General features: G+C 43.8%; 1 protein-coding gene across 2 annotated transcripts in view; it reads right to left on the bottom strand.

The window, feature by feature from the left end:
- Positions 1-26573, bottom strand: part of srgap2 (SLIT-ROBO Rho GTPase activating protein 2) — a 141714-nt gene that overhangs the window by 111172 nt on the left and 3969 nt on the right. The gene's annotated exons all lie outside the window — the stretch shown is intronic.

Raw genomic sequence — 26573 nt, 5'->3', positions numbered from 1 at the left:
TCCACTAACTGAATTCTTCAGTCATTGTTTTAATACAATGAGTCACATTAGGTTTTGTTCACATTAAGCGTTGTTCATACAACATGAGTCGCTTTTACTCTATATTACAATGTTATATCAAACAGTTCATCTCATTGGAGGCACGTTTTTACAAAAGCGGTTCCGCTAGCACACCAGCACCGAGATTCTGAACTCCTCGGTTTGAAACTCGCCAGTGCCACCGGTCGGCTGGGCGCCATCTAGCGGGGATAATTGGCAGTGCCTGCAGGGAGGGATGACCAGAATATGTGGGTAAGGTCTTCCAACGCTGTTTAAGGACCCTGTTTGGCGGATAGAGGTGCCTGTGCAGAGTGCATAGGTGGAAAAGTGTTCGGTAAAGGGCTGCGCGTGGGTCGGAGGATATATATATATTATATTATATATTATATTATTCACTTTTACATTTTCAGCATTTGGCAGACGCCTTTATCCAAAGCGACTTACAGTACTATGACAGTATACAGTCTGAGCTATTGAGGGATAAGGGCCTTGCTCAATGGCCCAATAGTGGCAACCTGGCAGTGGTGGGGTTTGAACCAGCAACCTTCTGCTTACTAGTCCAGAACCTTAACCGCTAGGCTACACCTGCCCTTTGTATTATAATATGTTATATTAAATAATATTATTATATTTATATTTATATATATATATATATAGATATAGATATAGATATATATACAGTATATATACTGGCTGCTAGAGCTGTCCATTAAAACCGCGTATCTCCGCCTCCTTTACCTCCGGTACTGTGTGAGACAGAAGTGAAACTCGTTTACTGTGTGATGTTTCATCTCTACAGTTTATCGTGTGACAGCCCTAATATATATATATATATATATATATACTGTATATATATATATATATATATATATATATATATATGAGAAGCTGCAAAAACGCTTTTTATATATATATATATACAGTATATATAGCACTGCTAACACACTCGTCAAAGCAGTGCTCTCTCTCTCTCTCTCTCTCTCTCTCTCTCTCTCGCTATATATATATATATATATAAAGCGTTTTTGCAGCTTCTCATGTGAATGCACCCTTACATTCCTGAAACGTATTTATGGTTGGGTTGAGTGGAGTCTAACATTAATCTGTATAAACTAACAGAAAAGATTTGAGAGTCTAACACGGCAAGGAATGTCCAACTTCTGCCTCGTCCAACAAAACCAGTCTTGATTTGGAAACCACATATTTTCTATTCACTGGCTATGGTGTCAGACAAATGACTCACTAGCCTGAGCCAGAATAAGAAAGGGGTACAGCCTGGTGTGAGATGGTTGGCACACAGTCCATAACCTAAACACACCTCATCTGAACAAAAATTACACGGTATAAGGAATTCTGACAGATCAGCAGGACATACAATGCCACTAAAAACCATCACATTCGTCATCATGGTTGCCAAGGAGGAAACTCTGGAAGGCACAGAGGCTGGAGGGGAGAGGTCAGGGGTCGCGCCCATCCCCCCCTTCCCTTAGTGGGACTCCTCTTAAACAATAGGGTACAGGCACAGAGCCACACTGTCAGCCTACCTCCTGGAGAGAAAGAGCTTCTTTTACGCACTGTGTATTCATGTACGTGCCAAACTGACCAATCTAATGCAAGCAGAGGGAGCCTCCTGACACGGTCAACCACAAAGGGGCTGCATTGTGAATCCAGATGACGCAAAGCATGGAGAATCGACCTAGGCTATTCTGACACTCGGCTGCAAACGTCTTCCAGATCCAACCAGTTCACTGTGCCTTTGTGAAAAGACAATAGATGTTCCACCACACCCATTCCTCACTCATGGCTTGGATAGCAAAGGGTGAGGTATCTGACACACTGGACTCCTTGAAGCTGTACAAATAAGATCGGAACCAGTGCGGAACATTCCTCAGAGGGGTTCCGTGTTATCACAGAGGCCTGGAGCGAACCCACGTCTTTCCAAAACAAAGAGTATTAGCTCCGTTTCTCTTTCGCAGCAAGCCCTTCAAAAGACTTTATTGCTTCCTCTCGCAAAGGCTGGAGATTCATGCGATTAACGTGAAGCTCCTGTGCGGAGAGAAGGCGAGTGTGTTTATTGTTGTAACCCAGGGCACTGCTCCGACCTAATGAGAGCTGGGTGAGGGTTTCCTGTACCAGCCGAGGAAATACAGCCTTGAACTCCTTGCAGCCTGCATTGTACACCATTGATTTTTGGGGGGGGAAATTTGCTGAAGGGGATGTGAGAATGTGAAGCATACTGGCAGAGCAACAAAGGGAAAGGAACATACACCTCTGTGCCATGGGGAACGTGTTTGGAATAGCTGTGCCAACGGTTGCTGCATTCAAATGAGTTGAGCAGTTATATAGTGAGCGGCTAATTTAGATCATAAAATTTACTTGTGCTCAGTTGACACCTGTCATGTTGCAAGGTATCTAATGTGGAAGTGAACATTTGATCCTCAAAGTTGATGTGTTAGAAGCAGGAAAAATGGGCGAGCGTAAGGATTTGAGCGAGTCTGACAAGGGCCAAATTGTGATGGCTAGACGACTGGGTCAGAGCATCTCCAAAACTGCAGCTCTTGTGGGGTGTTCCCGGTCTGCAGTGCTCAGTATCTATCAAAAGTGGTCCAAGGAAGGAACAGTGGTAAACCGGCGACAGGGTCATGGGCGACCAAGGCTCCTTGATGCACGTGGGGAGCGAAGGCTGGCCCGTGAGGTCCGATCCAACAGACAACCTAGTGTAGCTCAAACTGCTGGAGAAGTTAGAAAGGTGTCAGAATACACAGTGCTGCGCAGTTTGTTGTGTACTGGGCTGCATAGCCGCAGACCAGTCAGGGTGCCCATGCTGACCCCCGTCCACCGCCGAAAGCACCAACAATGAGCATGTAAGCATCGGAACTGGACCAGGAATGGTTTGCGGAGCACAACAACGAGTTTGAGGTGTTGACTTGGCCTCCAAATTCGCCAGATCTCAATCCAATCGAGCATCTGTGGGACGTGCTGGACAAACAAGTCCGATCCATGGAGACCCCACCTCACAACTTAGAGGAGGTAAAGGATCTGCTGCTGACATCTTGGTGCCAGATACCACAGCACACCTTTAGGGGTCTGGTGGAGTCCATGCCTCGACGGGTCAGGGCTGTTTTGGCAGCAAAAGGGAGGCCAACACAATATTAGGAAGGTGGTCATAATGTTATGTCTGATCGGTGTATATATCCTTTAAGGCTAACTGCAAACCATTTAAACTATTATAACAGCACAGTATCTGATCAGATACTGATTTAGTGTTATAGGTCTATATTATGACCACCTCCGTGTTTCTACACTCACTGTCCATTTTATCAGCTCCACTTACCATATAGCAGCACTTTGTAGTTCTACAATTACTGACTGTAGTCCATCTGTTTCTCTACATACTTCTTTACCCTGCTTTTACCCTATTCGTCAATGATCAGGAGCCCCACAGGACCACTAAAGAGCAGGTATTATTTAGGTGGTGGATCATTCTCAGCACTGCAGTGACACTGACATGGTGGTGGTGTGTTAGTGTGTGTTGTGCTGGTATGAGTGGATAAGACACAGCAGCCCTGATGGAGATTTTAAACACCTCACTGTCACTGCTGGACTGAGAATAGTCCACCAACCAAAAATATATCCAGCCAACATTACCCCGTGGGCAGCGTCCTGTGACCACTGATGAAGGTCTAGAAGATGACCAACTCAAACAGCAGCAATAAATGAGTGATCGTCTCTGACTTTACATCTACAAGGAATCATCCACCACCTAAATAATACCTGCTCTGTGGGGGTCCTGACCATTGAAGAACAGGGTGAAAGCAGGCTAAAAAGGTATGTAGAGAAACAGATGGACTACAGTCCATAATTGTAGAACTACAAAGTGCTTGTATAAGGTAAGTGGAGCTGATAAAATACTGCTGCTACCAATCATGCACAATAAATCTAGCATTTCTATTCCAACAGCTCAGATGGTCTCAAAATACACGGCCTGAAATCTAAACTTTAGGTCCCAGCTTGAGCTTGTTTTTTCTGGACCGTCTTTAATAATTCATGTTATTCATGTCTGGGAAACAACAAAGTCTAGACCAGCAAAGAAGCTGTTTGATGTAGGCTCTGAAGCTGCACATTTCCCTTTTTGCATAAAAAAAACTGAAATGAAATAAATCCCACATTAAATAAATAAATGAATAATACAAATAAATAAAGAATCTTCACATAAATAAAATTGGCCGGAAAATTGTGAACCTGGCAAACCTGTAGTGACGTCTACCAGGTGAGGTAATTAGCGCCAGTGCCCTCTGCTGTTTAAAGTGAATATCGATTCATTATACAGTACATGTAAACCGATTTGAATCGTTACACAGTTAATCGATTTTTAACTGTCTTGTGGTGCATTGTTACATCCCTACAAACCAGTCTGAAAACCAATGCGGATTTGGGTCTTGTATTTTTTTGAAAGAAGACAGGACAGTATACAAATGCTGGAAAAAAAAAGCTATTACAGATTTTTTTAATTAGTAAATTACACTTCTGAGAAGTAGGAACTCTGTACTGAGTGACCAGATCATAAAACTGAGCTTTTATCAGCTGAAAGAATGGAAAATCTTTTAGCGTTTCAGCACCAGATCACTGGTGGGGTCAGATAACTGAGGCAAGGCCCCTTTCGTGTCAGTAGGTCTTACCTCCCACACCAATAGCGCCTTTGTTAAATACTGGAAGAATGAAAAGTATTCATACTAAATTAATCTCATAAGTGCCACCCACTGTTAGAACAACGATGCGGCCAAGACGCCACATCTGTATTACACACTTGTTTCTACACTTAATGTCCATGTTATCAGCTCCACTTACCAGTGACACTGACTGGCACTGTTGGTGTGTTAGTGTGTGTTGTGCTGGTATGACTGGATAAGGCACAGCAATACTGCTGGAGTTTTTAAATATCGTGTCCACTCACTGTCCACTCTATTAGACACTCCTACCTAGTTGGTCCACCTTGTAGATGTAAAGTCAGAGACGATCGCTCATCTATTGCTGCTGTTTGAGTTGGTCATCTTCTAGACCTTCATTGGTGGTCACAGGACGCTGCCTACAGGGCGCTGTTGGCTGGATATATTTAATTGGTGGACTATTCTCAGTCCAGCGGTGACAGTGAGGTGTTTAAAAACTCCATCAGCATTTTGGTGTCTTATCCACTCATACAAGCACAACATTTACATTTACATTTTCAGCACTTAGCAGACGCTTTTATCCAAAGCACAATGAGCTGAACACGATGAGCAATTGAGGGTTAAGGGCCTTGCTCAGGGACCCAACAGTGGCAACTTGGTGGTGGCGGGGCTTGAACCGGCAACCTTCTGTTTACTAGTCCAGGACCTTAACCACTGAGCTATCACTGACCACTGACACACACTAACACACCACCACCATGTCAGTGTCACTGCAGTGCTGAGAATGACCCACCACCCAAATGATACCTACTCTGTAGTGGTCCTGGGAGAGTCCTGACCATTGAAGAACAGCATAAAAGGCACAATTACATTTACATTACGACTTACAGTACCGTGACAGTATACAGTCTAAGCAATTAAGGGGTTAAGGGCCTTGCTCAAGGGCCCAACAGCAGCAACCTGGTAGTGGTGGGGCTAGAAGCAGCAACCTTCTGATTACTAGTCCAGTATCTTACCCGCTAGACTACAACGTCCCTAATGTCTGCAGCGTTAACGTCTGCCCCAGACAAAATTGGCATCCAGTCTGTTGGAAAAACTGGACTAAGGCTTTGTACGGACCATGGTTGCCCAGGGCGCCTGTACAGAAAACAGCCTAGCAATGCACTGCCAAAAGTCTGGGACTGTATTCTTGGTCCTGCCCTCTGTGTGAGGACAGGGGTGGCATTTCTGTCTCTACCATTAATCAATGTGACAAAATCTCAGATGTCTGTAATCACATGGGTACAGAATTGTGCCGATGCACCCGTTGCCTGGGCTCCACTTCACAAAAAAGTGGCTTCACTGGCAGAAAACACATCCTAGCTTTCAAACTCCCAGACTGGTTACTGGTAGCCTGTGATACCGGAGGATTCAAATATGCTCAGATGGTCCAGGTCCAGGAGAATATAAAAGCAGGTGATTTAGTATGCAAATGTACCCTGCAGCAAGATGATTTGACTGCAATGGATCATATCTGGTTGTATATATGTCGTTGTATTTTATTGTCCTTATTGGAAGGACGGTATGGTTTTGCATGGGTGTCATGACCATAACAGCGTTGTTGACTAAATGGGTTTGGTCAAAACACTGTTTGCACATCTATTCATAGGAGGAGGAGAAGCCATAACAGGTCTAACCCAGTGAGCCTCCATTCTGCAGACGTGCTTAAATTAATTTGCATAACCCCCATTACGTTCAACACATAACACATGGTTGCAAAAACCCTTGTGAACCCTATAAAATAACCTAGATGTGGGCATACATTAGTATTTCAACTAATTAGTCATTATTACCAAGTGGTCATTTCAAGTATTAAGTATACAAATGTATTGTGTCAATGCTAAACCTTCCAACTGTGAAGCTTGGTGGAGGGTGCATCAGTTTGCATTCGCTCTAATTCATCCCAAAGATGTTCTATCGGGTTGAGGTCAGGACTCATGTTGGAACAGGAAGGGGCCATCCCTAAACTGTTCCCACAAAGTTGGGAGCATGAAATTGTCCAAAATCTCTTGGTATGCTGAAGCATTAAGAGTTCCTATCACTGGAACTAAGGGGCCGAGCCCAACTCCTGAAAAACAACCCCACACCATAATCCCCCCTCCACCAAACTTTAGACTCGGCACAATGCAGTCAGACAAGTACCGTTCTCCTGGCAACCGCCAAACCCAGACTCATCCATCGGATTGCCAGACGGAGAAGCATGATTCATCACTCCAGAGAACACGTCTCCACCGCTCTAGAGTCCAGTGGCGGCGTGCTTTACACCACTGCATCCGACGCTTTGCATTGCGCTTGGTGATGTAAGGCTCGGATGCGGCTGCTCGGCCGTGGAAACCCATTCCATGAAGCTCTCTACACACTGTTCTAGAGCTAATCTGAAGGCCACATGAAGTTTGGAGGTCTGTAGCGATCGACTCTGCAGAAAGTTGCCGACCTCTGCGCACTATGTGTAAGTCGCTTTGGATAAAACCGTCTGCTAAATGCCGAAAATGTAAATGTAAATGAATATTTAGTAGCAGGGAAATTTCACTACTGGACTTGTTGCACAGGTGGCATCCTATCACGGTACCACGCTTGAATTTACTGAGCTCCTGAGAGTGACCCATTCTTTCACTAATGTTTGTAGAAGCAGTATGAACACCCGAATTCAATGATTTGGATGGGTGAGTGAATACTTGTGTTTATTTAATGTATTTGAAGCCCTTAATATGGCCACAAAGGTTTTAGAACTCCTAACAGCAATTGTTCCCAAAGAAAGTTCAAGGCTTACATACTTTTCCCATTCTAGACTGTACATTATTAGGTAATATAATAAAAATAGAGTGTATTTGCATATTTTTATGACTTGGATGAAAATCAGACCACATTTTATAAGCATCTGATCCAAAAATTGGGTTCCCACGCTTTTTTGCAACCGCACAAAAGCATGTAAGAACAACCTTGCACGCCTCCAGGTGCTTGATCTCACTTAATAACAACGACGGATAAATCAATGTGTCATCCTATCATCACTTCAAATACCAAAAAAACGTGTAATTTCACAGACTACCCTTCCAAATTCAGGTGCAACCTTTCAAGCTGTTAACTGCCATGGGAGTGTCAGAAGCATTCAGCCTAGGCATGGCCCGACAAGTCTGCAAAAAGTAAAGTAAACCTTTATTTATATAGCACTTTTTTAAGGCTATGCTACAAAGTGCTTCACAATCAATTAGATCAATAAGATATGATATAATTAAAAGAAATCAAACACACATAAAATACATATAAAACCAGAAAAACAACCCAGATACATCCATGGGTGAAATAAAAACAGACATAAATTATCCAAACAGTGCAGCTTCATCTAATAAACCATAAAACAGAAAACGTCATCTAGAGTCCATTCTCAAAGGCTAAGGTATAAAAATATGTCTTAAGCCTTTTTAAAAAAAAAAATCTTTCATCCAACAAGTCTAATATCCAAGGGCAGAGTATTCCACAATTTAGGAGCATACGTCTCCCTTCCGTTTCCGCTTTGTCCTAGGGACAACTAAAAGCCCCTGACTGGAGGACCTCAGAGCCCTGACACCAGAATACGAAATTAAGAGGTCAGAAATATAATCTGGTCCATCACCATTCACCGCCTGGAATGTTAACAGCCACGATGCCAGTATAGGGGTAATATGCTCCCGTCTTTTAGTCTTAGTGAGTACTCGGGCGGCTGCATTTTGGACCAATTGCAGCCGTGCCATTTCCCCTTGACTCAGACAAGTAAAAAAAGCATTAATACCCACCAAACTCTTCGACCTTTCTCAGACTTTCAAACGTAGGCTTTAAATTGGCGTACAGAAGAGTGTACTAGGCGAAACACATTGACGTAGACGTGCGTGTGAAATGGTTTAGATTTGCCTCTCAGCATGGGGACAGCGGTACGCATAACCCAAGTCTGACCGGCTCTGTCACACTAAACTGCAACTGAAGAATTAAGAGGGGTAAAGACAGGACATCTGGTATGAGTAAGGGATAGCTGCAGATCTGAGGGCCCGAGGGCAATTTAAACTCTCCCTTTACCTAAAACACAGGGACCAATCAGGAGAACCAAACAGTAGTTTAGTGTTTGTGAGCACTGACGGCAAAATAGATCATACAACAGAGCGTTTTCATAGACTGACGCCTTTCCATTAGGATATGGTTCCAATATCTACCATACAAGAGCTGCCCTGGTCAACTGTGTCTACTTTATTTTAGACATCATATGCCATAACATTAAATCCACCTCCTTATTTGTACACTCACTGTCCATTTTATCAGCTCCACTTACTTACTTATTTAGGTGGTGGATCATTCTCAGCACTGCAGTGACAATGACATGGTGGTGGTGTGTTGGTGTGTGTTGTGCTGGTATGAGTGGATCAGACCGTGACCACTCACTGTCCACTCTATTAGACACTCCTACCTAGTTGGTCCACCTCGTAGATGTAAAGTCAGAGACGATCGTTCATCTATTGCTGCTGATTTGAGTTCGTCATCTTCTAGACCTTAATCAGTGGTCACAGGACGCTGCCTATGGGGCGCTGGTGGCTGGATATTTTTGGTTGGTGGACTATTCTCAGTCCAGCAGGGACAGTGAGGTGTTTAAAAACTCCATCAGCATTGCTGTGTCTGATCCACTCATACCAGCACAGCACACACTAACACACCACCACCATGTCAGTGTCACTGCAGTGCTGAGAATGACCCACCACCCAAATAATACCTGCTCTGTAGTGGTCCTGGGAGAGTCCTGACCATTGAAGAACAGCATGAAGGTGGGCTAACAAAGCATGCAGAGAAACAGATGGACTACAGTCAGTAATTGTAGAACTACAGAGTGCTTTTATATGGTAAGTTGAGCCGATAAAATGGACAATGTGTGTATATACCAGCCTAACACATTCCAATCCCATTGTCGTTAATATGGCGCTACCCCTCCCCCACATCCACCCCAACAGCCTCCAATTCTTTGGATCATCAATGCACAGAAATGTCTGGAACTGGTGCTCCTTCACATGAAAGAACATTTGTGAGGCATGCTAGTAATGTGATTTTTCGGATTTATGAGACTATCGCTAGCTCAGCATCGGTGTTGTGAGCTTGGCATGAAAAACAAAGAGCAGCAAAACCACATAATAGGAGCAAGCATATGGGAATAAGTGATGAACGGCTTCATTAAAAAAGTATTAGCATGTGCGTGATGCATCCAGTGAAGCCGTGTCCTGCAGCTTGTTTTATAGAAATGGAGAAAAAAAAATAGTCCTGGTATCAAAAAGCAGCAGAAATCGGAACTGGTAAACGCTGCAATTATTCTTCATGTATAGTAAGAAACCATTTTTAGCCGATTTAAATCGCAGTAAATCCTAACACTGTTCCTTGATGCATACCAAACTAATAAACGTTACCGGGGCGTGGGGTTGGGGGAATACTGACAAATATGTTACGTGTTTATCAATTTCTAAGTCAATTACATACGATCCTTTCATTATTTAGTCACTGTAAACATTACCGTTTCATACTAGCAGCTAGTTAGCCGTTCTGTTAGCTATACACTGATCAGCCATAACATTAAAACCCCCTCCTTGTTTCTACACTCACTGTCCATTTTATCAGATGCACTTTGTAGCTCTACAATTACTGACTGTAGTCCATCTGTTTCTCTACATACCTTTTTAACCTGCTTTCATTCAGTTATTCAATGGTCAGGACCCCCATAGAGCAGGTATTATTTAGGTGGTGGATTATTCTCAGCACTGCAGTGACACTGACATGGTGGTGGTGTGTGTATCAGACACAGCACCGCTGCTGGAGTTTTTAAATACTGTGTCCACTCACTGTCCACTCTATTAGACACTCCTACCTAGTCGGTCCACCTTGTAGATGTAAAGTCAGAGACGATCGCTCATCTATTGCTGCTGTTTGAGTTGGTCATCCTCTAGACCTTTATCAGTGGTCACAGGAAGCTGCCTACGGGGCGCTGTTGGCTTGATGTTTTTGATTGGTGGACTGTTATCAGTCCAGCGGTGACAGTGAGGTGTTTAAAAACTCCAGCAGTGGCCGCTCAGGTGCTTACGACCTCTGCTGGCTGATTAGAGACGCCTGCACAGAGATGGGGAAGGAGTGCTCTTAGGGTGTGTCTTTCCGTACACAACGCTAGGTGGCACAACACTCGTCAATGTGTGGGTGATAAGATGCATGCGGCTTGCTGCCCACGCGTCGAAGGGGGCGTGGGTTAGCTTCGATCTGCTCGGTCAGAGCAGGGATCGGCATTGGTGGAGAGGAAGCATGATGCAACTGGATGCGCTAAAGGGGGAGAGAATGCATTAAAAAAAAATAACAAAAAAAACTCCAGCAGCACTGCTGTGTCTAATCCACACTAATACACCACCACCATGTCAGTGTCACTGCAGTACTTTGAAATCATCACGATTATGAAATGTTTTTTTGGTCTGCTATAAAAAGTCATACCGGCTCTCCATAAGAAAGAATGGGGGTGGGAAGCTAAGGACATACCCCAGTATTAATAACACAACAAAATTAAGGCAAATAGGATGCGCTTGGCAGCCATGCCTCTTTCCAGCCCCTACCCCGGAGCAATAAAGATGGCAAATAGGGACCGGCTCGACAAGACCGTCGGAATGCCAAGATGAACCTAACAGATGCTCCATCATAAATACACATAGCCGCCAGTACGTTTCTCTATGGCCTGCCTTCATTTTCCTTTAAAGCTTTCAAAAATCAAAGCAGGAGGCCGTAAACTGGTCGGCGACTACGAGCAAGCGCCTGAAGAAACAGAGACAGGAAACAAACCAGGCTTAACAAAGAAAAAACCTGTTTCCTCCTTCAACCCATGGGACACTTCTGATATCAATACCAGCGGCGATTGTTTTAATTTAGGCTCCATTTATTTAGGGAAACTACTGGCCTTTATACTTTATGAATTGATGTTTTATGGGTGGACATGAATATGCTGGGCTTTTTATAGCTTTGACGTTTTTGTATAAACACACCATACGGCCAAAAGTATGTGGACACCCAACCAAAGCATGGACATGAATATGAATTTGGCCACACGTTTGCAATCTTCGCTCTTCTACGGCTTCTAAGGATGCCGTCCACAAGATTTTGACCCAATCAGTTAATATTGCAGCTTTCTGTAAACACTTGGACCACCCACCTAATACACTGTCAAAACAACTCTGACCTTCCAAGACATGGACTCCACAAGACGACTAAAGCTACCGGGCCATTACAATCAGGTCCAATTACTATATATTGCAATGGTGCCTTCTCTTTGGCCCTTAAAGTCACTCAGATCTTCTGTATTTAACTTGTTTCTACACTCACTGTCCATTTTATCAGCTTCACTTACCATATAGAAGCACTTTGAAGTTCTACAATTACTGACTGTAGTCCATCTGTTTCTCTACACAGTTTTTTAGCCTGCTTTTACCCTGTTCTTCAATGGTCAGGACCACCACAGGACCACCACAGAGCAGGTATTATTTGGGTGGTGGATCATTCTCAGCACTGCAGTGACACTGACATGGTGGTGGTGTGTTAGTGTGTGTTGTGCTGGCATGAGTGGATAAGACACTGCAGCACTGCTGATGGAGTTTTTAAACACCTCACTGTCACTGCTGGACTGAGAATAGTCCAGCAACCAAAAATATCCAGCCAACAGCGCCCCGTAGGCAGCGTCCTGTGACCACTGATGAAGGACCAGAACACGACCAATTCAAACAGCAGCAATAGATGAGCGATTGTCTCTGACTTTACGTCTACACTTTAGGGTCTAATAGAGTGGACAGTGAGTTGACATGGTATTTAAAAACTCCAGCAGTTTAAATTATTAAGAATGTGGCTCTTGAAGGACCGCTGCTTCACTGCAAATGTGTTATATTACAACATACATGCCAAATCCAAACACTGTGGCTGGAGTGAGAAAGCAGGAAGGTGCAAGGTTTGAAAGAAAGAGAAGAACAATAGTGAACAGAGATCGTTTTGCTTCTTTGGTTTCCCACAATGCCGGCATTGTAAGACCGGTAAACGCAGAAAACAGAAAAAAGAAAGTGAAGCGAGAAGAGGTCGGGTCATGTTGCAGGTTCTCACAGGTCTTAGACCACGAATTGTTGTTGTCATACACAGTCTGACTTAAGTGGTTTGGTGATCTTAGGAAATGGGACGGCCACATTTTCTATTTACACCATAATCGAAAGAGGCTCACAGTTAGCCAAAGTGCTTTTCTTAGAGGTGAGAAAATAATCCAAGAACCACAACAGTTTGACAATGAGAACTGTCAACAACGATTTTATTGTTTTTAATGCATTTTCTCCCTTTTTCTCCCCTTTTAGGGCGTCAAATTGCCCAATTTGCATCACGCATCCTCTCTGCCTATGCCGATCCCTGCCCTGACCGAGAAGATCGAAGCTAACCCACATCCCCTCCGACACGTGAGCAGCAAGCCGCATGCATTTTGCCACCCACACATTGACGAGTGTGGCGCCACCTAGCGTTGCGTGCGGAGAGACGCACCCTAAAAGCACTCCTTCCTCATCTCCGTGTAGGCACCTCTAATCAGCCAGCAGAGGTCGACCTTAGTCCCGCCCATCTGAACAACAGGCCAATCGTTATTCATATAGCTGCTCAGCCTCGGTCGGTAAGGCAGAGCTGTATTCGACACGACGTACTCGAGATCCAGCTCCGGTTGCAACATGTGTTTTTACCGCTGCGCCACCTGAGCGGCATTAACTTCAGCGATGTTCTAAAGGTGTGACAATATTAAACAAACCAGCAGAATGTCACAATCACATTTATGTTGTACGTTTTACTTCAAATAAATGAACATCATAATATTTGATAATGCTTTGCTATCATTGCAAAATGAAAGCGCACAGAAAACCACAGAACCGCGACCCTGATCAACCCCCCCACGGGAGAAGATCATAACCGCTGCTTACCTGAGCTTCTCTTCTTAAAATCGAGACAAAATCTATACCCGTGTGTTGTTCCGTTAGGGATTTAATCCACTTGTTTTGTTCTTGGTGACCATCTTGTATGTTTCCAGAATACTTCCAGAACATATAAAATCCAACCAATGAAGATAGAGGTTGAAATCCCGCCCAAAATCTGAATTCGGACGCTCTGATTGGTTTATACAGCTGTTTTTCAAGGCCTGACCTCGGAACCTCTTTAACAAATAAACTGATTTGAGCATGACACCATAATGAAACAGAATGAGCAGGACGAATGAATCTTTACCATAGATAAGATTCCAATGAATCATTCGTAAAAAAAAAAGAGAGTCGTTTCTGACTCGTTGACTCACCCGTTGACCCACCCGCTCATACGCTAAGTAAAGCATTCTGCACAGCGCTTTTGTGCTCTGTTTTAAATGTTATCAAATGGTAACCTGTGTATTCTACACATACTCGATATATCGAATATGGTCATTTTCAACATCGTGTAAAAAGTAATCGAATATACAGTATCGATATTTACGATATACCGCCCAGCCCTACTTACGGACAGGCATCAATCTTATTTTAATTTTTCCCCTTTTTCTCCCCCTTTTAGCGCAATCCTCTCTGTCTATGCCGAACCCTGCCCTGACCGAGGAGATCGAAGCTAACCCATATCCCCTCCGAAACATGGGCAGCAGCCGGATGCATTTTTGCCACCCACACATTGATGAGTTTGGCATTGATCTCTGTTCAGGCGCCTCTAATCAGCCGGCAGAGGTCGTAATCGCATTCTGACAGAGAGAGACCCACATCCGGTTCTTTGTCCCACCCCCCCAACTGAAAAACCGGCCAATCGTGCTCATACAGCCACTCAGCCTTGAACCAGTGAGGCAGAGCTGGATTCAATACGAGGTACTCAGAATCCAGCTCTGGTTGCAGCGTGTCTTTTTACCGCTGCGCCACCTGAGCGGCTCCTGGGACATGTTTTTGGGGGGGTTAAGGGAAATCAAACCTATACAGACACATCGAGAACAAGACAAACGTATGTAAATTCATTTGACTAGGTTCTCACCTTTAGCCTCCCCCCTTAGAAAGGTCACCATAACTTATAAAGGTTATAAAAGGTATAGGTTTAAAAACACAGCTCAGAACCCCAGTCAATTTGCATAACTCTTCAACTCTAAAGAACAGGAATGTGGCCACGGGCAAAATGCAAATACCAGCAAAACCGTTCAGAGATGCATTTCAATAATGTTGTTTTGGCTTAGGGTTAACGCCTTTGGTTTGAACGTTTGAAAACTTGGTAGATCTTGAGATCGGGTTGCGACGAAGCAGTTGTATTCTATCTGTGGCATTGTTATGGATAACAGACTATCAAGACTATAATATGGTGAATTAACTCACAAAAAATAAGTATACCCTGTAATCCATGAAGACTATCTGCTAAATGGAGGAACATCTGTACTGCATTTTACTACTTTCAAAGCCTGGCATTAGAATCGTCAGTATTTCGGATTATCCTTGGCTAACATAAACTTCGAACCCCTAAAGCATTAATCGCTCATTACAACAATAGATTTCTTAGTCGTCTATCAAACAAGGAGGCTGCGGTAGAGAAAAAGGCCTTATTAAAGAGCAAAGGTGCACATTTAGTTTTTGTCTACCAAACAATAGACATGTACGGCATGTTCCGACAAAGCTGTGAAAGGACAGTTTGCAGTTCGCAAGTCTCTCTAACCAGTCGACACTTTTCCTTGTAAGACAGGTTCAGACATAAGCCCAGTCGCCCTACTGCATTTTCATGCAAAGCCTTTACAAAAAGGCTGTCTGGCTTGGGCTTAATAGTATAAAAAAAATTTAATTCTCTAAACAATGACTCCACTAGAAACCATCCAAATGAGAACAACGACTCCAGCGTTCTGACAAACAGGCAGAAATCCTTTATTTGTGGCTTTCAAATTACTGGCTCTATTGTAACTCATTGGTTGCTCTTCCACCGATCAGTCATAACATTAAAACCACCTCCTTGTTTCTACACTCACTGTACCATATAGAAGCACTGACTGTAGTCCATCAGTTTCTCTGCATGCTTTGTTAAACCCCTTTCATGCTGTTCTTCAATGGTCAGGACCCAGGACCACTACAGAGCAGGTATTATTTGGGTGGTGGATCATTCTCAGCACTGCAGTGACACTGACATGGTGGTGGTGTGTTAGTGTGTGTTGTGCTGGTATGACTGGATGTTAAACACCTCATTGTCGATGTTAAACACCTCATTGTCACTGCTGGACTGATCATAGTCCATCAACCAAAAACATCCAGCCAACAGCGCCACATGGGTAGCGTCCTGTGACCACTGATGACGGTCTAGAAGATGACCAACTCAAACAGCAGCAATAGATGAGTAATCCTCTCTCTGACTTCTGTCAGATATAAATATATAAATATATATATAAGTTTATGCATTTTCTCCCCTTTTTCTCCCTTTAAAACGTGTCCAGTTGCCCGATTGCGTCAGCGCCGATCCCCGCTCTGATTGAGGAGAACGAAGCTAACCCACACCCCCTCTGACACGTAGGCAGCAGCTGTATGCACTGATGAAGATCTAGAAGATGACCAACTCAAACAGCAGCAATAGATGAGCGATCGTCTCTGACTTTACATCTACAAGGTGGACCAACTAGGTAGGAGTGTCTAATAGAGTGGACAGTAAGTGGACACGGGATTTTAAAAACTCCAGCAGCGCTGCTGTGCCTGGTGCACTCATACCAGCACAACACACACTAACACACCACCACCATGTCATTGTCACTGCAGTGCTAAGAATGATCCAGCACCCAAATAATACCTGCTCTGTGGTGGTCCTGTGGGGGTCCTGACCATTAAAGAACAGCATGAAAGGGGGTTAACGTAGCATGCAGAGAAACAGATGGACTACAGTCAAGTTCTTCTATATGGTAAGTGGAGCTGATAAAATGGATAATGTACATCTTATTAGTGGTATATTGATTTGTCTTGCTGTTCAGTAGAGCAGTTTGTCATGTAGTATGTGATTTAGGACACAGCAATGCATAAAAACATAGTCACAGCACCAGTGTTAAAGTCTGCCAATGTAGCACACTCTACAAAGGTATAGTCAAAACTGATCTTCAGCTATGGGTGTCATAAACCAGAACCAAAATAAGCAAGCAGAAAGGACAGGAGGGCTATGTGTCAAAAAACGCAAGCATATACTATTATAAACGTCAAATTCCTACAGTCGAATGCAAGCCAAATGCATTTCCTTTGAGGGTTCTTCTTAAATTCTTGAGCTACCACTGCAAAGCGGCCTATGCAACCACTGAGAATTAGCTTTCCAGCCTCCCAATCAATCCGCGCCCTTGGCAAAAGCCAAGGACACGTCTACTCCATACATACGTACCCCAAGCTGAGACGGGAGATGCAGAAGAGAGATGGAAATTATTTTCCGTTCGACGATCTCAACCCGCCCCTCCCCCAGCCTCACTGGCAGGCAGCCGACCAAGGGTTTGATGACTTTACCTTGCCTTGCCTCAAGACTGCTAGGAAGTGAGACTGTGAAGAATCTGGCAGCCGTCGACTGCAGAATCTTATTATTACACCACGCGCTGTCTATCACCGAGATAAGATATGAAGGAGCACACATGTCTTTGAGCATTAATCATCCCCGGGCTTAATTAAAATGCAGAGTCGTTGAGAGACGTTGCTGCGCCAGGGTTTTACACAAGAAACATGAATATCGCAGATGGTGGAGACTTCATGCATTTCTGACCATTATATTCTTGTCTCAGCATCTCTTGTCACTGTTTCCTCTGACTCAGCGTTAAATGTATGGTTGACGAATATTGAGTGAATATATTAATATGAGATTAATTAAGACAGAACAAAAGCTTTGTTTAATTAGCATTACATTTACTTTCACGTTAAAGTGTGCTGACGTAGCATAGCGGTCTTGCTTGAGAAAAGGGATGTGGGTAGCGGAACGTGATGTAGATTTGCTCTCTTCTGCATTTTATCTCAAGCAAAGCCATATCAGCCATAACATTAAAACCACCTCCTTGTTTCTACACTCACTGCCCAATTTATTACATAGAAGCACTTTGTCATTCTACAATTACTGACTGTCATCCACCTGTTTCTCTGCATGCTTTGTTAGCCCGCTTTCATGCTCTTATTCAATGGTCATGGCCCCAACAGGACGACTACAGAGCAGGTATTATTTGGGTGGTGGATCATTCTCAGCACTGCAGTGACACTGACATGGTGCTGGTATGAGTGGATGTTAGTACTTTTTACTTTAGTCACTGCTGGACTGAGAATAGTCCACCAACCAAATATATCCAGCCAACAGCGACCACATGGGCAGCATCCTGTGACCACTGATGAAGGTCTCAAAGATGACCAACTCAAACAGCAGCAATAGATGAGCGATCGTCTCTGACTTTACATCTACAAGCTGGACCAACTAGGTAGGAGTGTCTAATAGAGTGGACAGTGAGTGGACACGGTATTTAAAAAGATCCACTCATACCAGCACAACACACACTAACACACCACCACCATGTCAGTGTCACTGCAGTGCTGAGAATGATCCACCACCTAAATAATACCTACACTGTGGTGGTCCTGTGGGGGTCCTGACCATTAAATAACAGGGTGAAAGTATGCAGAGAAACAGATTGACTACAGTCAGTAATTGTAGAACTACAAAGTGCTTCTATATGGTAGAAACAACACCATATAGAAACAAGGTTCTTGTGGAGGCTCATTTCTGGCAGGTGAAAAGAAGTGGTTGACTACTGTACCCTTCAGAGGGGGAGTGTGATAGTCTTAAGCCCACCTCAACCAGGGCAGGGATGAAGCAGTAGAACAGTAAAGCTTTTTACCATCAGGTGTATTCTCACAGCCAAGGCTTTTGTTTATTTTTCCAAGGAACTGAAATGTCAAGGCAGGCAATGTGCTCGAGTCCACCGCCCTCCAAGCTAGCTTTTAGAAAGGAAGTACAGCTGCTGGGAGTAAAGTTTCCAACTCTGGAGATGAACAATAGCAACAATACACGTGTGACCATCACAGTCTCCCGTCCTTCCTCTCAGCCTTAAGCAAACATCCTTCTTTGGGAATACTGCTTTACACCAGGTCAGCGTTTTTACCTAAATTACACGCACGTACAGTATGTCTCCTTCCAGCACTGCAGCAACCACTCTCATTAAGGCTTGGCTTGCCTCTGCAATGACAATCGATGCGGGGCCGGACTAATTCTGGCTCGGCCATTAGGCTGTATTAAATCCGACAAGAAGAGATTAGTGGGAACTTAACGATTAGCTCCTGTGGCTGTGGGGTGTGAGTAAACAAAGGCCGACGGAGGGCCATAAACCCAAATGGCTGCCTGATTGTTGACCCAAGATGATTGATGACGGGTCTGGGAGCGGGAAAGTTTTAAAGCTTTTCCAATTAAGCACACTGTGACCACTTCATGACCTCCAAATAACCGCTTGATGCGAGGCGGTGTTATGTTGCTTTTGCATTTGCCTTTTGCAAACCACCTCCTTGTTTCTAAACTCACTGTTCATTTTATCAGCTCCACTTACCATGTAAAAGCACTTTGTAGTTCTACAATTACTAACTGTAGTCCACCTGTTTCTCTGCATGCTTTGTTAGCCCCCTTTCATGCTGTTCTTCAATGGTCAGCACCCCCACAGGACCACTACAGAGCAGGTATTATATGGGTGGTGGATCATTTTGAACATTGCACTGACACTGACATGGTGGTGGTGGTGCGTTAGTGTGTGTTGTGCTGGTATGAGTGGATCAGACACAGCAGTGCTGCTGGAGTTTTGACCTCACTGTCACTGCTGGACTGAGATTTATTTGGGTGGTGGATCATTCTCAGCACTGCAGTGACACTGACATGGTGCTGGTATGAGTGGATGTTAGTACTTTTTACTTTAGTCACTGCTGGACTGAGAATAGTCCACCAACCAAATATATTCAGCCAACAGCACTCCATAAGGCAGCGTCCTGCCTACTGACCACTGATGAAGGTCTAGAAGATGACCAACTCAAACAGCAGCAACAGACTTTACATCTACAAGGTGGACCAACTAGGTAGGAGTGTCTAATAGAGTGGACAGTGAGTGGACACGGTCCTGTGGGGGTCCTGACCATTAAAGAACAGGGTGAAAGCAGGCTAAAAAAGCATGTAGAGAAACAGATGGACTACAGTCAGTAATTGTAGAACTACAAAGTGCTCCTATATGGTAAGTGGAGCTGATAAAATGGACAGTGAGTATAGAAAGAAGGAGGTGGTTTTAATGTTATGGTTGATCGGTGTTTATGTATTTTCTCCCCTTTTTCTCCCTTCAAAGTGTGTCCAGTTGCCTGATTGCGTCATGCTTCCTCTCCACCAATGCCGATCCCCACTCTGATTGAGGAGAACGAAGCTAACCCACACCCCCTCCGACACGACATGCATTTTGTCACCTACACTTTGATGAGTGCAATGCGGATCAGCTCTGTGTACGGAGAGACACACCCTGACAGCACTCTATTCCCGTCTCTGTGCAGGCGCCATCAATCAGCCGGCAGAGGTCGTAATTGCATTAGTTATGAGAGAGTCCCTATCCGGCTTTTTAATATCCCACCCCTATCTGAACAACAGGCCGATCGTTGTTCATGTGGCTGCTCAGCCCAGCCGGCAGGCAGAGCTGAGACTCGATACGATGTATTCGAGACCAGGCTGCTCAGGACATGCATGATGTACTAGTCAATCTAGCGCGGCGATGCATGGACAACAACAACGGAACGATCTTGGATCTCTCGCTTGCTCTCGATGTCCTTATCAACAGCTGCTAGGGACATAAAACCATGCTGCAACCACCGCAAAAAGGGAGGGTGCAAGAGCGCCAACGATGCCTACCTGAACGTGACCCGAATCCCTTCGGCTGAAGCGAGGTCTACTTTTCTTCATGTCTTTAATGAGCTCGGTGGTGATTACCCTGTTATTGCAGTGGGGAGATTTAAAAATGGTGTTGGTGCCGTCTTCAAGGGTGTGAGACTGGAAGAGTGTGAAATTACTACTCCTGCATCGACTCCATGCCCCAAAGTCAACACCACTTTTAGACGAGATTGTATTTGGTTCTACCATTAACTGACACACTGCCAATGCCAATGGACAAAAGTATGTGGACACCTAACCAAGGATGTTCATGATTGACCTGTAATGCTATTGGGGAGTGATTAAATAAACAAAATTTTTTGGATATTTTGTTTATCCTAACTGAACATGATACACTAGTGCTGCCTTGACTAGCGTTGACACTGGCTGCATCCCTGTAACGAACTGTTTGTCGCCAACTTTGTTTAAAATTTACATTCTAAATGCCGAGCCAGCCGTTCTCACAGATTTGATGTTTATCTTACTGTTCTACATTACTGGCACTTTCACTTCTCTTTATTTGAATTCAAACTTACACCAAACATCTGTGAGGGCCACTGGATTCGAATCAAGCTGGGAAACAGTTCCCCAAACTGTTGCCACAAAATTGAAATGGTGTCTGCATACGTATGGCCATCTAGTGTCATATACCAGTATACATATAACATTAAAAACCATCTCGTTTCTACACTCACTGTCCATTTTATCAGCTCCATTTACCATATAGAAGCACGTTGTAGTTCTACAATAACTGACTGTAGTCCATCTGTTTCTCTGCATACTTTGTTAGCCCCCTTTCATACTGTTCTTCAATAGTCATGGCCCCAACAGGACCACCACAGAGCAGGTATTATTAAGGTGGTGGATGGTTCTCAGCACTGCAGTGATACTGGTGGTGTGTTAGTGTGTGTTGTGCTGGTATGAGTGGATCAGACACAGCAGTGCTGCTGGAGTTTTTAAATACCGTGTCCACTCACTGTCCACTCTATTAGACACTCCTACCTAGTTGGTTCACCTTGTAGATGTAAAGTCAGAGACGATCGCTCATCTATTGCTGCTGTTTGAGTTGGTCATCTTCTAGACCTTTATCAGTGGTCACAGGACTCTGCCCACGGGGAGCTGTTGGCTGGATATATTTGGTTGGTGGATTATTCGCAGTCCAGTAGTGACAGTGAGGTTGTCACTGCTGGACAAGACATTGTCCTGTAGTGGTCCTGACCATTGAAGAACAGCATGAAAGGGGGCTAACAAAGCATGCAGAGAAACAGATGAACTACAGTCAGTAATAGTAGAACTACAAAGTGCTTCTGTATGGTAAATGGAGCTGATAAAATGGAGTGAGTGTAGAAACAAGGAGGTGGTTTTAACGTTATGGCAGTACAATGTTTAGAAATGGTCAAGATTCGAACCTACACCCAGAATGATAGACCTACTGTCATGTCAGTAATACTTAATTTTCTTGCCAAACCTCTAAAACACACTGACAGATGGTTGATGGTTGCTTGATTTCTGTTGGGGCCAAATCGGTTACTGACTGGTCAATATATTAGTCCAGACTTTAGACAGCGATGCGGAAAACGGGACATCTGGTGATCATGGTACCAACCTCCTCTTAAATCACATTACTGCTGAAAAGCCATGGATGTTTCTATGTTTTGCATATCGATATCCTCCTATTAAGTTTAAATAAGCACACCACCAATGGCGTCCTTGGAAAATTAATTTACTTATTTATCTATAAAGGCTTCATTTTGGTCAGCGATGCAGTAGGTCCAGAGCCTAGTTTGAAAACACTAGACACAAGGTGGAACCCAAGACAGGCAGTCTATTGAAGGGAAGGCAGTATGTGACATTTCAGTGTGTCTGTTGATTAATCTATACCTAATACTAGAGTAATCTCATTTTAAAACTAGAACTTTATTATTGTTGATTGTGTGCGCAACGATATTATGACATCACGATTCTAAATCCAAATTAAACCAGTAGGATTTCCCTGTTAAGAGGCCGTTTTTAAGTTGCCCCCTCCCCCTTCTTGGTGCAACCCTCCTATTTATCAGGGCTTGGGACCAGCACTAAGGGTGCACTAATAACTAATAGGTGTCCCCGCAAAGTCTTAGCTCATGTAACACCATGTACCCTCTGTATTTGTGAGCCCAGCTTGGAATTCGAACCCCAGGCACTTAGGTCCTGCTGTTACCAGTGGCACCTTGTGTCGACATAGTAGCTTCCAGGAGAACCTCCATTCAGACAGTAGGTGTAGACAAAACCCAAATACTCAAAAAAATACGATTGTAATTCAGTACATACATCAAATTGTGAGACAACAGCCTAACAGAATTAGTGTGGTTGTATTACTTTTCATTAATCTCATTTTTTTTATCCTACCTCCATAGCAGTCTGCAGTCATTCATATTTTATAGTCCCCACTACTTTACGAGTCCCTCATTTTATATCCACTTTCTTTAAGTCTTTCCAACAACCCTGAGGGTGCCATTATTTTCCAGTGATTAGAGCAATATGATTTATCTGACTGAATTGGGCCAAGATAAGTTACTATACTATAATATACAGCCAGCAGTTGAGAAAATCAGAGCCAGACGTGTCTCACTCTCCAGACGACTGCCCTGTCAGGCATGTCTGGTCAACTGGTTTTGATTTCTGCTTCGGTTTCAAAAGACCCAGACTAGGCTGGGCTCCAAATGAATCCCAAGGTCTACACTTAATAAAAAGTATACGGGACAGTCCTATCTGCTTTATTGTAATAGGACGGATGCCATGAGTTCTCACTGGGTTTACTTAAAGATATATACTGTATGATCATGAGTTTGTTGGAGCATTTTATGGAGTTGGTCCATCTTTGCAGCTTTGGGTAACTCAAAAGTGTAGAAAAGGGTTGAAGTTAAAGCTCTGTGTAGGTTACTGGAACTTCTGTACACTAAAACTATACCTTAATGACCTTACGCTTACACTAGGAAGGGTCTTCTTTACACTGTTGTCAAGGTATTGAAGCATATCATGTATTTATCCAAGTGTCAGGTGTATATTTATACTGATTTATATGCATGTTAGTGTTTGTATACACTGATCGGCCTTGTTTCTACACTCACTGTTGAATGCCCTTGATTCCATAAATTAATATTCTTAAAATCAAGGGGAAACCATGCTAGATAAATAGATAGAGCTGGACTACAGATGGTAAGGTTGGAGGTTTAGGGTCGACCACTGGTAATCTACCACTGTTGTGTACTTAAACAAACCCCTTAACCCTCAATAGCTTTGAAAGCGTGTTAGCTTTTGAACATGTTGGGCGAACGTAAATATTTTAGCAGCGGTGGTGCACACAACTCAACCGAAAAGCCCAGTTAATGATATGCGGGTGCCCACATATAGTATTTCAGGCCATGTAGAGTACCCCGAGTTAGTCAAGAGATCCAAGATCAAATTTATTGGCGAGGATTTCACGCTAACTTTGGTTGCTAGTTAGTAACCAGCTTTTGCAAGGCAAATCCTCCCAGAAATCAATACACTGGGAAGGCCATCAATCACATGGCTGAGGTATAAGTGAGATTGAGATTGGTTTGACATTTCATGGCCACAGACTGGACCCTGAGGTAAGTCATAGTCGAAAAAATAGCTTAGTCTGTGTCGAGCTAATATCAACCCACTGCAGCAAGCCCCAGCATGGCAAGCCAGTTTCCTTCTAATTCATCAGTCGACACCTTGACTCTCTGATTAGCTTCATTATTGCGACTGCAAACGCTGCAAAACCAAGTTACAATCGAGCGCCTGCATCCGCCTTTCCACGTCTTCCCGCCTTGTTTTATTTACTCTACTCACGTCTTCCGAGTGCCTCCACATGCTGCCAGTCTGTGTACGAGTACCGCTTCCCGTTCTCGTCCGATTCATGATATTTGAGTCAGTGGTTTATTTTGCAATCAATTGTTTATTTTATCAGCTCCACTTAACATATAGAAGCACTTTGTAGTTCTACAATTACTGACTGTAGTCCATCTGTTTCTTAGCATGCTTTGTCAGGAACCTCCCTGGACCACTACAGAGCAGGTATTATTTCGGTGGTGGATCATTCTCAGCACTGCAGTGACACTGATGGTGGTGGTGTGTTAGTGTGTGTTGTGCTGGTATGAGTGGATCAGACACAGCAGTGCAAGTTTCTTCATCTTGAGGAGGTTGTGGAGGAGGGTGTCTGTAGTTGAAAGACCCGAAACACCCTATGACCCCAGGTACTATCACTGATGATGTGTCTAGGTGCATCACATAGATGTATCTATGAGTGTATGTGAAGTTACTCCAGTGACCTGCACAGAACCCTGACCTCAACCTCATTTAAACAACTTTAGGATGGAACTGGAACGTCAAACTTGACCAGTAGAGGCTCGTTTCAGTCCGTGAACCTACTAGACACCCAACAAAAATCAATCAGTGATGAATTCCTGACCATGGGCTCAACCTCAACCCTATCAATCATATGGGTGTCCTTGTCCAATATCAGTGCCTGACGTCTCAAATGCTTCAGCGTTGGACGAGGTCTGGCCCACAATCAAAGTTCCAATTCGATCCAAAGGTGTTCAGTGGGATTGAGGTCAGGGCACTATGGAGGCCACTGGGGTGCCACCACACCAATTTTTCGCTGACCCTGTACTGTATGAAAGCAGTAACCTATAACCATGTTGCATTCCCACTGGACCCCACTGAATTGTAGGGAGCAGGAGGCGTGAACCTATAATATTTTATTACTCCTCATCCACACCTTGAAAAGTGAAGAACTGACCTGTGAACTGTCGGCTCTGCACGTCTGTACCTCACAGGGTGAGGATTTAATTTTCTAAAGAAGGGGTTGATAGTGTTCCCAATATATTTGGGACCTCAGGGACATCTAATTACATGCATGTGAAAGGTTAACTCAGCATGAGCAGTAGTCGATGCTTATTTAGATCAGTACCATGGATGGAGGGGGGTGACTCTATCAGAAATAAAGGGGGGGTTACTGCAATATCAACAATTTATGGGAACACGGATGGATCTTGACATTATGCAAAGCTAGTGAGCAAATATATATTATAATTTTTACATCAATATGAGTGGGGGGGGGGGTATTTTAAGGACTGAAATACCCCCCAGATTTATGATTTGATTACGGCCTTGATCAATACTGAATCTGACAGTCAGCATGGCAGAACATCAGGTAGTCTGGTAGTCCTGAGGACCAGGTTTTGAACTACGCCTGTACGCTGAACGTGTTGTAGCCTAGTGGTTAAGATACTGGTCCAGTAATCAGAAGGTTGCCGGTTCAAGGTTGCCTCACCACTGCCAGGTTGCCACTGTTGGGCCCTTGAGCAAGGCCCTTAACCCTTAATTGCTTAGACTGTATACTGTCACAGTAATGTAAGTCGCTTTGGATAAAAGCGTCTGCTAAATGCTGAAAATGTAAATGTACATAGGTTTGATGCCCTGTTAAGAGTGCCCTTGCGCTCCAGGTTTCAGGGTGACGCCTGACCACTTATGGGTCACAACCCCGACCCCATTCATGGAACCGCAGTGGCCAGTATTAGAGCTTTAATAGTGGAACTGTATCCAGAATTGAATTGTGAATCGGATGTGTGAGAAAGACGAACATCTGGATGGTTTCAAACAGAATAGGAGGTACTGAGTTGTATTGTTGTGCCCTGTATTCTATTATTAAAGCTATTCCAGAGCTTTGATAGTGGAACTGTATCCAGAATTGAATTGTGAATCGGATGCGAGAGGAGGCGAACACATCTGGATGGCTTCAAACAGAATAGGAGGTCCTGCATTGTATTGTTTTGCATTGTATTCTATTATAAGCTATTCCAACTGCAAAAATACACCAAAGGTGATCAGGATGTGCTTTTTTAGACAAAG

Source organism: Trichomycterus rosablanca, chromosome 24 (assembly GCF_030014385.1).
Source record: "Trichomycterus rosablanca isolate fTriRos1 chromosome 24, fTriRos1.hap1, whole genome shotgun sequence".
NCBI lineage: Eukaryota > Metazoa > Chordata > Actinopteri > Siluriformes > Trichomycteridae > Trichomycterus > Trichomycterus rosablanca.
This window is presented reverse-complemented; position numbering and strand designations above follow the sequence as displayed.